This window comes from Oryctolagus cuniculus, chromosome 5 (assembly GCF_051225735.1).
Source record: "Oryctolagus cuniculus isolate XC-2025 breed Fujian yellow rabbit chromosome 5, ASM5122573v1, whole genome shotgun sequence".
In the NCBI taxonomy this organism is placed as follows: Eukaryota; Metazoa; Chordata; class Mammalia; order Lagomorpha; family Leporidae; genus Oryctolagus; species Oryctolagus cuniculus.
The window spans coordinates 122,432,383-122,446,079 of NC_142871.1; the positions used below are offsets into that span (position 1 = coordinate 122,432,383).

General features: G+C 39.8%; 1 protein-coding gene across 1 annotated transcript in view; it reads right to left on the reverse strand.

Moving 5' to 3' along the window:
• Window positions 1-13,478, reverse strand: part of LOC100342206 (putative adhesion G protein-coupled receptor F2P) — a 76,060-nt gene extending 62,582 nt beyond the window's left edge. The window contains exon 1 of the mRNA XM_089333214.1: window positions 13,272-13,478. The gene's annotated coding sequence lies outside the window, so the exon portion shown is untranslated. The remainder of the gene's footprint in view (window positions 1-13,271) is intronic.
• Window positions 13,479-13,697: the final 219 nt, after the last annotated feature.

Sequence of the window (13,697 nt, forward strand, 5' to 3'; positions counted from 1 at the left end):
TCCTGCTTCCTCTCTAGTGTCCCCCAGTGGACTTCCAAGAGGTTGTAGTTTCCCAAGCCTTCTCCTCTCTCCAATCCACTTTCTATTCTTCTCCCTGCTTCTCTCCATCTTTCCCTAGAGGAGCTCAACACTTTCATGACTTGGAACTCCAGGTTTTACTTCTATTCTAAGATGCGCATCCCCTGGGGGGCGGCATTGTGGTACAGTAGGTAAAACTGCCACCTGCCATATAGGCATCCTATATGGGTACTGTTTCAAGCCCTGGTTGTTCTACTTCCAAACTAGCTTCCTGCTAATGTGCCTGGGAAACCAGTGGGACTTGGTCCTTGGGTCCCCGCACTCATGTGGGAAACCCAAAAGCTCCTGGCTCCTGGCTTCAACCTAGCCCAGCCATGGCCATTGTGGACATTTGGGCAGTGAACTAGTGGATGGAAGATCTCTTTCTCTGTCTCTCCCTCTTGCTCTCTGTAACTGTGCCTTTCAAATAAATAAATCTTTTCTTTAAAAAAAAATGTACATCCCATGTCAGCAAATTTTATGATTTCTTTTTTTTTTTAAGATTTATTTATCTATTTGAAAGTCAGAGTTACACAGAGAGAGAATGAGAGGCAGAGAGACAGAGAGAGGTCTTCCACCTGCTGGTTCACTCCCCAGCTGGCTGCAATGGCCAGAACTGTGCCGATCCGAAACTAGGAGCCAGGAGTTTCTTCCGGGTCTTCCACATGGGTGCAGGGGCTCAAGAAGTTGGGCCATTTTCTACTGCTTTCCCAGGCCATAGTAGAGAGCTGGATCGGAAGTGGAGGAGCCGGGACTTGAACTGGTGCCTATATGGGATGTTGGCACTGTAGGTGGTGGCTTTATCCTCTAGGCCACAGAGGCGGCCCCAAATTTTAGTATTTCTACCTAAAAATAAATCTTGAATCTGTCTATTCATTTACATCTCCATCCAATCCAGATCATCTTCTTCTTTGGCTTGTGCTAACACCACCACTTTCTGATTGGTTGTCTCCATTTTTTATCCTTGCCCCCTTCCAATCTGCTTTCATAAATCTTATACCACATATATTCAATCACATCACTTCCAAGACTAAAGCCAATCCTCAATGCACTTAGAATAAGGACTGTGCATCTCATGTGACCCACATGGCCTGGCTGACCCAGGGCCTGATATTCCTCCAGCCTTAGCTTGAGCCTTCCTTTCTCCATCCCCTCTCATCTAGATTCAGGGGCCTCATGCAACGCCTTAAACATACCAAGCTCTTTTCTACCTCTGGGCCTTTGTTTATCTGGTTTTTCTGCCCGAGATCCCCAACCCCTCACTCTACAACTTCTTATATACACACATACACACAAATACAACCTGCACATTCTTTATGTGACTGGCTGTTTCTCCTCTCCAGAATACCAAGACTGATATGCGGAAAGAGAGGGCTGTGAAAAGTACCAACCTTGTACTGATGTGACTGAGAGTGAAGCCCCTTCAGTGTTGTGTCCTAGGGCAAACTGGACTCCCCATCAGCCTTGCCCCTCCCTCAGCTATCAGCTTCAGTTTACCTCTCAGAGAGGCTTTTCTTGACCATTTTTCCTAGTAAGTTCCCCCTTTCTCCCTACCCTGCAAGCCTTTAATCCTAAATTACTGTATTCTGTTTATTTCCTTCAATTCATTTATCCCAATTAATAATTATCTACAAATACTTTTATTTAGAGGTTGCTTATTTATTCTTCCCACTTCAAAAAATAAAAGCTGTCTGGATCTCTAGCCATCAGAGAAATGCCAATCAAATCTACAATGAGGTTTCACCTTGCACCTGTTAGAATGGCTTTCACACAGATATTAACAAAACAACAAATACTGGCAAGGATGTAGGGTAAAATGTACCCTCATCCACTGTTGGTGGGAACATAAACTGGTACAGCTACTCTGGAAGACAGTATGGGGCTACCTCAGAAATCTGAATATAGACATACTATATGATCCAGCCATCCCAACCCTAGGAATTTACTCAAGGGAAATGAAATCAGCATATGAAAGAGTTACCTGTACCCCCAAATTCATTGCAGCTCAAGTCATAATAGCCAAGATATGGAATCAACCCAAATATCTATCAACTGAAGACTGGATAAAAAATCATGGGATATGTACACCATGGAATATTACACAGCAGTTAAAAATGAAATACTGTTGTTCGCAACAAAATGGATGAAACTAAAAACATTATACTTAGTGACATAAGCCAGTTGCCAAAGGACAAATACCATATTTTTTCCCTAATCTATGCTACCTAATGGAGTACTTACCTATAAGGTAAACTATAGAAGTGAAATTGACACTTGGAGATATGATGACTTTGAACAGCTCTTGTCTGGACTATTGAGGAACAGGTTTTTTTTTTTCATACTATTTGTTGAACTCTTTACCTAGTATAGAGTTAATCTTAAGTGTATAAAGTTAACTGAAAGTAGATGAATAGGAATAGGAGAGGAAGGAAGAAGGTTGGAGTGGGATGCGAGGGAAGGTACAGTGGGAAGAATCACCATGTTTCTGAAGTTGTGATTATGAAATGTATGAAGTCTGTATACCTTAAATAAAAGGTTTATGGAGAAAAAAGAAAAAGAAGGTAAGGCTTTTTAAATTATAAAAAAAGAAAGAAAAGAAGAGCTGTATTTGCACAGTAAAATATTTGGTTTTGGATTAATGTAAAAACTACAATTACTTCAACCATCCTTAAATGAACATGGTTTCAAATTCCATCAGTCTTCTATTCTTTTTCTGCATTTGGGGGCTGGGAGAAGGGAAGAAGAGGCATACGATTACCACAGATTAATGATATAGGAAATACAATTTCTGTGAGCTTTCTGAATTCCTAAGGGCAAAAAGATTTCAAGTATTACCACTTCCAAGATTCTTGAAAAGATCCAAAGTTATCTTGACATTTAACCTAGTATTCAAAATTTAAAAATAATTTGATATAATATAGTGAGCTGATTTCTAAAAAGATATAATCAGAATTTTATTTGTTATATAGGAACAACATTTCACTTTTCACAAGTCAGTTTCCCAAAAGGACACTAGAAAACTCCATTGATCAAGCAAAATGAAGTGTATTAGATCTAATGTTCACAGTGAGAGAGAATCCTTCTGGATGGCGGAATAGTGAGGGCGTGCACCGATAGTCCGGGAAAATTTAGTTTAATAAAAGGGGAGTTACAGTAGCCTCAGAAAAAAGAACCAGGAAAATATTGCAGAGGAAACTCTTCTGGATCGAGTGGCTGTGAATCGGAGGACCTACTGGGAGAGCAAGGTCGCCCACCACGCAGAAGCCGAGCCGCGGACCGAGCCGCAGAAGCCGCAAGGTCTGCGCGCCAGTGCAGGAAGGGGAGTGCATATCACACAGACAACAGCAGGGAGAGTTGGGACGTCCAGGGCTCTGAGTCCACACATCGGCGCTGGAAGGGGAGGTGAGCTCAATAATCCGAGACATTGGCAGGGAAATGGGGGTCAGAATCTAGAGGGGGGCCGGAAAGTGCAGCAAACTCACTACCGGAAAGAAGGAAAAAAAAAAGCTTGGGGGTTTCTCTTTCCCCTAACCTTGCAAAGGTTGCAAGGCTGCAAGGCTCCAAGAATTTGCAAGAGACAAAGAGCAGGCCTGCTCTCTGGATTTACATATCAACAGGGGAGAGCTAAGGAACTGAGTCACTACAATTCAGTAGCCTAGGCAACCCAGTGGGAGTCCAGAGGAGTCTAAACAGACTCTGGGTAGAAGGCAGAGACTGGAAGCTAAACACCATCAATTCTGCACAGCCGTGCCGTGCGGTGTTACTTACCCCCTGAATAAATAAAATAAATAAATAAATAAATAAATAAATAAATAAATAAAAAGAGAGAGATTTACCACGCATAACCTGAGGGTGTCACCTTTGCACACCCTTAACCAGGAAGAACCAGGCAGAGCTCTCAGGCCGCACCCATCTTAAGCCTCCAAGGCTCCTCCAACAGCAGGCAGTGCACTTAACACGGACATAGTATAAAATAAATAAAAAAAAATTAAAAAAAAAAACGCACAGTGACAAAAGAAGAATTAACTATGCCAAGTAACAAACACAGAAATCGAGGGAACAAGATCAACGATGACACTATGATGCCTCCAAATAAACAAAACACCCCAAACCAAGATTATGAAGATGATGAGATAGAAGAAATGCAAGATACGGATTTCAAAAAATTTATGATAAGAACATTTAGAAGTTTTCAAAAGCAAATCCTTGAACTACAGAAATCCTTATTGGACAAGATTGAAAATCTCTCTCGTGAAAATGAAATTTTAAGGAAGAATCAAAATGAAACTCAGAAACTAGTAGAACAGGAAAGTGTGATAGTGAAGAGAAATCAAAATGAAATGAAGAGCTCAATAGATCAAATGACAAACACATTAGAAAGCCTTAAAAACAGAATGGGTGAAGCAGAAGAGAGAATATCGGACTTAGAAGATAGAGCACAGGAAAACATACAGTCAAACCAAAGCAAAGAAGAGGAAATTAGAAATCTAAAAAATATTGTTGGGAATCTACAGGATACTATTAAAAAAAACAACATTCGAGTTCTAGGAGTTCCTGAAGGCATGGAGAGAGAGAAAGGATTAGAAGGCCTTTTTAGTGAGATACTAGCAGAGAACTTTCCAGGTTTGAAGAAGGACAGAGACATCCTAGTACAGGAAGCTCATAGAACCCCCAATAAACATGACCAAAAGAGATCCTCACCACGACACGTGGTAATTAAACTTACCACAGTGAAACATAAAGAAAAGATCCTAAAATGTGCAAGAGAGAAACGTCAGATTACTCTCAGAGGATCTCCAATCAGACTCACAGCAGACTTCTCATCAGAAACCCTACAAGCTAGGAGGGAATGGCGAGACATAGCACAGGTGCTAAGAGAGAAAAATTGCATGCCCAGAATATTATATCCTGCCAAGCTCTCATTTGTGAATGAAGGTGAAATAAAGACCTTTCATAGCAAACAGAAATTGAAAGACTTTGTGGCCACTCGTCCGGCCCTGCAAAAGATACTTAAAGATGTGCTACACTCAGAAACACAGAAACACGGCCATCAATATGAAAGAAGGGAAAGGAAGAACACCTACCAGTAAAAGAGCATGGGAAGCTCAAAGCATATACTAGAAAATATTTCCGGGAAAATGGCAGGGCAAAGTCACTATGTATCAGTAGTCACATTGAACATTAATGGTCTGAATTCTTCAGTTAAAAGACACCGTTTGGCTGACTGGCTCAAAGAACACAACCCAACTATTTGTTGCCTACAAGAAACACATCTCTCTAACAAAGAGGCATGCAGACTGAAAGTGAAAGGTTGGAAAAAGATATTCCATGCCAACAGAAACCAAAAAAAAGCAGGTGTAGCCATATTAATATCAGACAAAATAAACTTTAATACAAAAACTGTTAAGAGAGACAAAGAGGGACACTATATAATGATTAAGGGTTCAATTCAACAGGAAGATGTAACTATTATAAATGTATATGCACCTAATTACAGGGCACCGGTCTATTTAAAAGATATGTTAAGGGACTTAAAGGGAGATTTAGATTCCAATACAATAGTACTGGGGGACTTCAATACTCCACTCTCAGAAATAGACAGATCATCCAGACAGAAGATCAACAAGGAAACAGCAGATTTAATTGACACTATTGCCCAAATGGATCTAACAGATATCTACAGAACTTTCAACCCTACATCTACAGACTTCACATTCTTCTCAGCAGTGCATGGAACCTTCTCTAGGACTGATCACATACTAGGCCATAAAGCAAGTCTCAGCAAATTTAAAAAAATTAAAATCATACCATGCAGCTTCTCAGACCACAGTGGAATGAAGCTGGAAATTAGCAACTCAGGAAACCCCAGAAAGTATGCAAACACATGGAGACTGAACAACATGCTCCTGAATGAACACTGGGTCATTCAAGAAATCAAAGGAGAAATCAAAAACTTTCTGGAAGTAAATGAAGACAACAACACAACATATCAAAACTTATGGGATACAGCAAAAGCAGTATTGAGAGGCAAATTTATAGCAATAGGTGCCTATATCAAGAAATTGGAAAGGTACCAAATAAATGAGCTTTCAGCACATCTCAAGGACCTAGAAAAACTGCAGCAAACGAAACCCAAATCTAGTAGGAGAAGAGAAATAATTAAAACCAGAGAAGAAATTAACATGATTGAATCTAAAAAAAAAACACTACAAAAAATCAGCCAAGCGAGAAGCTGGTTTTTTGAAAAAATAAACACAATTGACACCCCATTGGCCCAACTAACTAAAAAAAGAAGAGAAAAGACCCAAATCAATAAAATCAGAGATGAAAAAGGAAACGTAACAACAGACACCACAGAAATAAAAAGAATCATCAGAAATTACTACAAGGACCTGTATGCCAGCAAACAGGAAAATCTATCAGAAATGGATAGATTCCTGGACACATGCAATCTACCAAAATTGAACCATGAAGACATAGAAAACCTAAATAGACCCATTACTGAAACAGAAATTGAAACAGTAATAAAGGCCCTCCCAACAAAGAAAAGCCCAGGACCAGATGGATTCACTGCTGAATTCTACCAGACATTTAAAGAAGAACTAATCCCATTTCTTCTCAAACTATTCAGAACAATCGAAAAAGAGGGAATCCTCCCAAATTCTTTCTATGAAGCCAGCATCACCTTAATCCCTAAGCCAGAGAAAGATGCAACACTGAAAGAAAATTACAGGCCAATATCCCTGATGAACATAGACGCAAAAATCCTCAATAAAATTCTGGCCAATAGAGTGCAACAACACATCAGGAAAATCATCCACCCAGACCAAGTGGGATTCATCCCTGGTATGCAGGGATGGTTCAACATTCGCAAATCAATCAATGTGATTCACCACATTAACAGACTGCAAAAGAAAAACCATATGATTATCTCAATTGATGCAGAGAAAGCATTTGATAGAATTCAACACCCTTTCATGATGAAAACTCTAAGCAAATTGGGTATAGAAGGAACATTCCTCAATATAATCAAAGCAATCTATAAAAAACCCACAGCCAGCATCCTATTGAATGGGGAAAAGTTGGAAGCATTTCCACTGAAATCTGGCACCAGGCAGGGATGCCCACTCTCACCACTGCTATTTAACATAGTTCTGGAAGTTTTATCCAGAGCCATCAGACAAGAAAAAGAAATCAAAGGAACACAAATTGAGAAGGAAGAAGTCAAACTATCCCTCTTTGCAGACGATATGATTCTTTACTTAGAGGATCCAAAGAACTCTACTAAGAGACTATTGGAACTCATAGAGGAGTTTGGCAAATTGGCAGGATATAAAATCAATGCACAAAAATCAACAGGCTTTCTATACACAAGCAATGCCATGACTGAGGAAGAACTGCTAAGATCAATCCCATTCACAATAGCTACAAAAACAATCAAATACCTTGGAATAAACTTAACCAAGGATGTTAAAGATCTCTACGATGAGAATTACAAAATCTTAAAGAAAGAAATAGAAGAGGATACCAAAAAATGGAAAAATCTTCCATGCTCATGGATTGGAAGAATCAACATCATCAAAATGTCCATTCTCCCAAAAGCAATTTATAGATTCAATGCAATCCCAATCAAGATACCAAAGACATTCTTCGCAGATCTAGAAAAAATGATGCTGAAATTCATATGGAGGCACAAGAGACCTCGAATAGCTAAAGCAATCTTGTACAACAAAAACAAAGCCGGAGGCATCACAATACCAGATTTCAGGACATACTACAGGGCAGTTGTAATCAAAACAGCCTGGTACTGGTACAGAAACAGAAGGATAGACCAATGGAACAGAATTGAAACACCAGAAATCAACCCAAACATCTACAGCCAACTTATATTTGACCAAGGATCTAAAACCAATTCCTGGAGCAAGGACAGTCTATTCAATAAATGGTGCTGGGAAAACTGGATTTCCACATGCAGAAGCATGAAGCAAGACCCCTACCTTACACCTTACACAAAAATCCACTCAACGTGGATTAAAGACCTAAATCTACGTCCTGACACCATTAAGTTATTAGAGAACATTGGAGAAACCCTTCAAGATATTGGCACAGGCAAAGAATTTCTGGAAAAGACCCGGGAGGCACAGGCAGTCAAAGCCAAAATCAACTATTGGGATTGCATCAAATTGAGAAGTTTCTGTACTGCAAAAGAAACAGTCAGGAGAGTGAAGAGACAACCGACAGAATGGGAAAAAATATTTGCAAACTATGCAACAGATAAAGGGTTAATAACCAGAATCTACAAAGAGATCAAGAAACTCCACAACAACAAAACCAACAACCCACTTAAGAGATGGGCCAAGGACCTCAATAGACATTTTTCAAAAGAGGACATCCAAATGGCCAACAGACACATGAAAAAATGTTCAAGGTCGCTAGCAATCAGGGAAATGCAAATCAAAACCACAATGAGGTTTCACCTCACCCCGGTTAGAATGGCTCACATACAGAAATCTACCAACAACAGATGCTGGCGAGGATGTGGGGAAAAAGGGACACTAACCCACTGTTGGTGGGAATGCAAACTGGTCAAGCCACTATGGAAGTCAGTCTGGAGATTCCTCAGAAACCTGAAGATAACCCTACCGTTCGACCCAGCCATCCCACTCCTTGGAATTTACCCAAAGGAATTTAAATTGGCAAACAAAAAAGCGGTCTGCACCCTAATGTTTATCACAGCACAATTCACAATAGCCAAGATCTGGAACCAACCTAAATGCCCATCAACGGTAGACTGGATAAAGAAATTATGGGATATGTACTCTTTAGAATACTATACCGCAGTAAGAAACAACGAAATCCAGTCATTTGCAACAAAATGGAGGAATCTGGAACACATCATGCTGAGTGAAGCCAGCCAGTCCCAAAGGGACAAATACCATATGTTCTCCCTGATCGGTGACAACTGACTGAACACCAAAAAGGAAACCTCCTGAAGTGAAATGGACACTATGAGAAATGGTGACTTGATCAGCATAGCCCTGACTGTTAATGAACAACTTAATACATTATCCCTCTTAGTATTTTTTTTTGTCTGTTCTACTTAATATGACTGGTTTAATTCTGTAATTATCACACAGTTATTCTTAAGTGTTGAAAATTAACTGAAATGTGATCCCTGTTAAACATAAGAGTGGGAATAAGAGAGGGAAGAGATGTATAATTTGGGACATGCTCAAGCTGACTTGCCCCAAATGGTAGAGTTAGAAACATACCAGGGGATTCCAATTCAATCCCATCAAGGTGGCATGTACCAATGCCATCTCACTATTCCAAGGGATCAATTTCAGTTCACAATTGATCATAATGAAAGGACTAAGAGTCAAAGGGAGCACATAAACAAGTCTAGTACCTGCTAACATTAACCGATAGAATAAATAAAGGGGAGAGTGATCCAACATGGGAAGTGAGATACTCAGCAGACTCATAGAATGGCGGATGTCCTAAATAGCACTCTGGCCTCAGAATCAGCCCTAAAGGCATTCCGATCTGGCTGAAAAGCCCATGAGAGTATTTCAGGCATGGAAAGCCAAGACACTCTGGCAAAAAGATCTCTGTGAGTGAGATCCCAGTGGAAAGAACAGGTCTTCAAAGAAGGAGGTACCTTTCTCTGAAGGGAGGACAGAACCTCCACTTTGACTATGACCTTGTCTAAACAAGATAAGAGTCGGAGAACTCAGAGGGCTTCCATAGCCTTGGAAACTCATGACTGGAGCATAGGGAGATTACTGATGCCATAGACAGGAGTGTCAATTGGTAAAGTCAACAACAGGAGTCACTGTGCACTTACTCCTCATGTAGGATCTCTGTCCTTAATGTGCTGTACATTGAGGCTTAATGCTATAACGAGTACTCAAACAATATATTTCACTTTGTGTTTCTATGGGGGTACAAACTGTTGAAATTTTTACTTAATGCATACTAAACTGATCTTCTGTAAAAAAAAAAAAAGAAAGAAAAAAGAAATTATCAATTCCCAACTTGACTCTCACTGGGATTAAACATGACAATAGGTCTGCTCTGATTTCATCATCATTTTAAAAAAATCATCTATTATTTTTCACTTTATGTTTCTGTGTGGGAGCAAACCGTTGAAATCCTTACTTAATGTATACTAAGCTGATCTTCTGTATATTAAGATAATCAAAAATGAATCTTGATGTGAATGGAAGGGGAGAGGGAGTGGGAAAGGGGAGGGTTGTGGGTGGGAGGGACGGTATGGGGGGGAAGCCATTGTAATCCATAAGTCGTACTTTGGAAATTTACATTCATTAAATAAATGTTAAAAAGAGAGAGAGAGAGAGAGAGAGAGAGAGAGAATCCTTCTTCTGTAAGTTTCATAAAGGAGAAGTCAAAGGGAATATTCACAGAGCTTTCAGGGCTTGAAAACTGGGGAATCAGAGGGGTTGGGCAGAAATTATTACTTAACGGCTTTAATGGGTAGGCACCACACAGTGAAGGTCTTAAGTGAGTTTGATGAGCAAGCTGTTACTCTTGATAATGAACTATTTTATTTGGTTCAAAAGTTCAATCTTCTAGGAGCAAATATTTCCCAGAGATCAAGTATCTAAGCTATTTTTGCTTTTGGAATTATTTCACATTGGTATAGGAAAAACACTATTTTTTTTAATACAAGGACAGGAAAACTTGTTAATTTGAATTCTTAGCCATCAGAAAAACTTATTTCTAAAGTTATAAATCTCACCCTTACACAATTTTAACATATTCACTATCCTTTGCCCACCACCCACCTTTCCTCAAATCCATTGTTTAAGTAGTCAATAACCCCATTTCCCATTTAGTCACTAAATAGGCATTTAAGCTTGAATTGATTACAAGGAGCTCTTATCTTTCTTTTACAGTGTAATTATCTGCCACATTCTTTGCCACTTGGTTAATTTTAAGAATCTGATTGTTGGAATTGACTGTGATGATGAATTATTCCTGGGGTAAAGTGTTTTCATTGTATTTATCAATTTCCTCCAAACCACTTCTTTGTCTTCTTTTTAAGGACTGGTCCTTTCAGCTGATTTCCTGTGTTGTTTACTATAGTTACTAATTGCTCCAGTTACATTTATCTTCCAGATACACTTCGCTGTACCTTTATTCTGCATTGAAGATGCTGTTTTTGTTTAGGGCCCTGTGTGTGTTGGTCTAGGCCAGAGCTTCTTTGCTTCCTCCTCCATTTCAGGGGTTCGGGGGTTCACCACTGCACACTGTTGATTTGTTGACCATAGAAGTCCTCCACTAAGATTAAACAATAGTAACTCTCTAAAGAAGACTTGCAACTCATTTTATTATTCATGTAGGTGACATCAAGGGCAAGAACAGGTAACATTAAAAAATTAGGATGTTAGAGTTAGAATTGCTTTAAAAATTCAAATAATTTTTTCAGTTAAAGAAAGAGATCCAAATAGATGATGAAATCTACTCAATGTCCCCTTGATGGTAAATACTAGACGAGGTTAGAATCCTGGGCTCAATGCTTATGTCCCATTTAAAAAGTAGAAAAACTTGTCAGTAGTAAATTAAAATACTAAAATGTAACCTTTCCCTCTCACATTGTCTTTACATCCTCTCTTACAAAACTTTATCTTAATAGAAAGAAGAATGTTAGTTCTTATCAATATGCCATCAAGAAACCCAGGAGGTCCTAGAAAAGCACTTATAATAGGCTTTAGAAATACATGAAACAGGGGCCAGTGCTGTGACTCAGTGGGTTAATCCCCCACCTGCAGTGCTGGCACCCCGTATAGGCACCGGTTCTAGTCCCAGCTGCTCCTCTTCCAATCCAGCTCTCTGCTGTAGCCTGGGAAAGCAGTAAAGATGGCCCTAAGTGCTTGGGCCCCTGCACCCACGTGGGAGACAGGGAAGCTCCAGCCATTGCGGCCATTTGGGGAGTGAACCAGCCAATGGAAAACCTTTCTCTCTGTCTCTCCCTCTCACTATCTGTAACTCTACCTCTCAAATAAATAAATAAAATCTTTTTTAAAAAATACACGAAACAGATAAAACTGCATGCAAAATTATGTCTGTGAGTACATTTTTTCTGAGGTAAAAGAACATAGCTGTTGGCACAGCTGCAAAGACCCACTGCATCAGAACTTGATTTTCAAGAAGACAAATGTATGCTTTCTTCACTACTTCCCAGTTGTATGACATTGGTGACTTGAAATTACTTAAGCTCCTCTTCTCCCAGTTTCTCATTTCGAAAGTAGTAGGAATGTGGCAAACTCTACTGTTTAACCATCCAATATTTATTCTCTTTTCCTTATTAACAAGTCCTGAAAATTTTCAGGGCAGCTATGTGCTCAGTTGAAAAATGTACCTTCCCAAGCAGGCATTTGATATTGCAGTCAAACTGCTGCTTGCGATCCCTATATCCTACATCAGAGTGCCTGGATTTGAGTTCCGACTCTGCTCCAATCCCAGCTTCCTGGTAATGGGTACTCTGGGAGGCAGCAGATGATCTGGATTGTTCCCGGCTCCCAGGCATTTGGGGAGTGAACTAGTGGATGGTATCTCTCTTCTCTCTTCCCTCCCTCCATCTCTCATTCTGTCACAAGAATAAAAAGAAATGTTCCCTCTTACAGATCTATAGAACTACGATTTTTGTTACATGAAGCAAACTAAAATATTTAGTAATAGTGCCTGCTGTGTAGGATTGTTAATCCATGTAAAATCATACTCATATAAAAATCATTTGGAATGCCTGCACTATCATTTTTATGTGTCCCTATCAAAATTAAATTGTTATCAATACAATGGTATTAAAAAGTGGGGTTTTCAAGATATGATTAGGTCATGAACTCTGCCATTGTGAAGGGAATCAGGGCCCTTAAAAGGGGGGCTTCATTTAGCTCTCAGTACCTTGCTTTTGTGCTCTTCTGCTACATGTGAACACAGTGTTCCATCCCTCTGGAAGATGCAGCCTTCACTAGATGCTGGTACCTACATTTTGAATTTATAGCCTCTGAATTGTGAGAAATAAATTCCTGTTCTTTATAAATTACCCAGTCTAACGTATTCCATTACAGCAGCACTAAGTGGACTAAGACGACCTGGCACATGAAATCTTTAGTAAGTGTTAGCTATCATGACTAGCACTGCATTGTATTTCAAGGATGAAGAATTTTGATCTAAGGATTTAGTCTTACCATGTGTTGGAAGGGCTGGGAGAAGGATAATAGGAAGCTGTCACCAAGATTCTCAGCCTGCAGCTCCAAAGTAGGCAGTTCCCAAAATTTCAGTACAAATCAGAGTCTTCTGTAATCCCCTGCTACTCCACAGGAGAAGAGAAAATGCTGATAAAGACACAACAGTGTTTGTGGGAATACCAGAGCAAGTTTGAAGCAAAAGATCTTAAAGGCGGTGCCCCAGTGCTGTAGCCCACAGCTCAAGTGTGGGTGATTCCTAGGAGCAGCCCAGGTGGCTCCACCCCCTTTAACCTGCAGTCCACCCACATGCACCTGCAACCGCACCTGGACACTAATGGCTATTTTTCTTTTGCCTCTCTACCTCCAGAAGAAGGGAATTCTAGAGTATGTACAATTTCCTGGCTTCTCACATGCAAAGCAGTAAAG